We start from the raw sequence: 3,222 nt of genomic DNA, 5'->3' as shown, positions 1-3,222 counted from the left end.
TCAGTTTGGTTTAGACGTTTAGACTTGTGTCCTTACAATCTCTGTGATCAATCTCTTTTGGCTAAGAGCTAAAAGTCTGCTGCATTAGCCTATTTCCAGTAACCTTGGTTGATTCTGCTCCATAGCAACAACTAAATTCCCAAGTCCTTAATCTGAAATAAAAGCATATAAAGATGGAAGGAGGAAAAGAAAAGGAAAGTTGATGGGACCAAAGTCAATTGTTTACTTTTAAAATTAAACCTAAGGTTAAAAGGTACTAATATGGTAGAATCTTTGAAGTCAGTGCTATGCCATGATGTTCAGGTAAGTTACTTAACATCTCAGACACAATCAGCTGACAAATTATATTTGAGACTTACTTTGGACAAAATTGACATATCCCTTCCTCTCATGGGAACTACAATACACAAAACAGTGGATAATAAACTCTTGAAGAGTTATTGTAAAAATTAACAGCCTAATGCTCATAATAACTAGACATTTGTTTAAATTCCATTTGCTTCTTCTGAGTAGAAATCAAATACTATTGATTCCAATTTAATATAAATCATGCCACTATATTGGTATTACCAGTATTTGAGCTATAAAATAAAGACAACTGTTGGCCACTTCCCTTGTCCTTACAAGTACAAGCCTAAGTACAGAAGAAGCTGCAGAAAGGTAAATTGACAAAAACATCAGTCTGAATTGCTGCTGAGTGCTTTTCCTGAACTGAGATTGTAGGCCTCTGTTGGTCTTATTGCCCCTAGAGTAAGAGTAAGGTTTTGAAAGAAAATGAAAAGTGCTAACACTGTAACAAGCTTTTATTCTACTTGGAAAAATATCTACAGTTATGATATCATAATATGTACCCAATGACATGGAGAAAGTCACCTCTATAAGTAGTCTTAAGGTCTGTCTCTGGATGGAATGACACACATAAAGGACACCGTTCTAAAACTTATAATTTTATGAGATTCCAATAACCATAGCTGCAGAAAATACCCTCTGAGTGTGAAGTATCTATTGGTATAAAGGGTGTAACATCAATTCTTAGAGAGACAGGATTTGTCCAATATAAAGTTAATACTAACACTGCTAGTCAGTCCAACTCTGTCTCAAAATATCAGGCTACTGCCCCATTCTCACAAACTCATGTCTTTCCCATACAATTCAGTGAGCTTTAATAAATATATATAACTTAGTATTCAACCTATTAATCAAGATAAGTGAAATTCCTATTACCACCTAAAATTTTTGTTCCTCATTCATGTGGATAAAATCTTCCTAAGTTTTATTGGCCTAACAGCACAAATTTCAAGAAAAGTTCAAATTAGTTTATACAGTATGCTCTACAGAACTTTTTTTTATGGTCCAAATATTTAAATATCGTTTTCAGTGTTTAAACAAAATTAATTCATTTATTATTTAACCCAATGGCACATATACCTTATAATCTTATTCAACTGTTACCAGTTTTGAGTGTTTATTAGTAAGTTAATAAAGGCTAATAAAAGTGCATTTTTTTTTGTTTAAATCATTTGTTATTTTGGTACTGTTTTTTTACTTCAGCTGTGGTTTGAATTTTGTAAACCTTCTCTAGGTACTTTGCCGAAGATTAATTGTCTATTGGGTTTATGTAAATAGGAGAGCTAAGATTCCTGTGCATATTCATTCATAAATTAAAAACAATGCTTTCCACAAGTTAGCTCTATAAAAGGGAAATAGACCTTGACTAGATGTAATTAGGCATTTGTGTTCTCCATAACTATAATTTACTATTAGTGTTTGAAGAACCATCAGTTCTCGTTTACTCTGGTAGGTGACAATAAGTGAGGATAAAGTAAATTCAAATCAACACTCCTGGGTCACCTTAGTGAATTTATGGAGCATACCATAACATTATTTGAAACAACTATAATTTTGGTCCTGTTGTGCAATAGCGTGAACCACTAGTTTGATTTGTCATTTTGTATATCCAGTAATAGTTAAAGTGTATGTCCTCAGGAAAGATGAACTTGAGTGCAGTCATGGCTACATGGTATGTGGTTTGTACTCTCATTTAACACATGATGCTCAAAGTGATCCATGTGGGGAGACGGTCTGCAGAGTCAAACACGAATTGTTCAGTCTTTTGAGACGCTTCATTAAGACACTGAAAATACTGTGTGGTATATAAACCATAGATTAGAACCATGTGTAAATACATAGACAAATATGTTTTTTTCTAAAGCCAGTAATAAATGGGAAAATCAACAATAATGTAGGTTTTTTTTTAAGTTAGCATAATTCTCAGGTTATCTGGAGTATCAATTTTAGAAAAATACAATCATATGAAACCTAACAGGAAAATTAAATAAAAATACCTTGATGCTGAAGGTTTTTAAATGGTGTCACCTCTGCCTTAATAGCTTGAAGAACATGTAGATTCATCAGAGACTGGAACCATGGGACTTTATGTCCCTACTCTTCAACCCGAACACCTCTGTTTTAAGCTAACGAATTATCTAAAGTTGAGACAATGAATAAGAGAGTAGGTCACTGACCTAGGTCATACATTAGAAAGCAGGTATACCATGGGGCACCTGGGTGGCTCAGTTGATTAAGTGTTTGACTCTTGGTTTGGCTCAGGTCATGATCTCACGGTTTGTGAGTTTGAGCCCCACATCGGCTCAGCATTGACAACACAGAACCTGCTTGGTTCTCTCCACCACTCATTTTCTCTCAAAAATAGATAAAGTTAAAAAATACCATTTTAAAAAAAGAAGAAAACAGGTGTACCAAATCCAAAAGTGTTCCTTAGGGGAGGCTCCAGAACTCTAGCAATGTGCAGATATTATAAAGTTGGTTGATTGATGTTTTTAATTTATATAGATCCAAAGTAGCAAATCTGAGATGGGATAGCAAAATACAGAGAGTAGGTACACATATTATCTCTAAAAGCAATTACTGATACAAAGCTATAATAATCAAAACAGTTCTAGTGCTAGTCTGGAAGTTAACATATAGACCAATGGAATACAACTGAGAGTCCAAAAATAAACTCATACATTTTTACGTTGATTCATGAGTTGATTTTTGACAATAGTGCCAAGTCCATTTAATAATGTAGTAGAGCAGTATCTTCAACAGATTGTGCTAGGAAAAATGGATTTCAACATGCAGGATGATAAAGTTGTACTCTTATCCCACACTATCTACAAAGATCACCTCAAAATATACCAATAACCAAAAGAGAAGAGC

The sequence above is a fragment of the Crocuta crocuta genome, unplaced genomic scaffold (assembly GCF_008692635.1).
Source record: "Crocuta crocuta isolate KB4526 unplaced genomic scaffold, BGI_CrCroc_1.0 scaffold184, whole genome shotgun sequence".
Classification (NCBI taxonomy): Eukaryota; Metazoa; Chordata; class Mammalia; order Carnivora; family Hyaenidae; genus Crocuta; species Crocuta crocuta.
Note: the sequence above shows the minus strand (reverse complement) of the source record.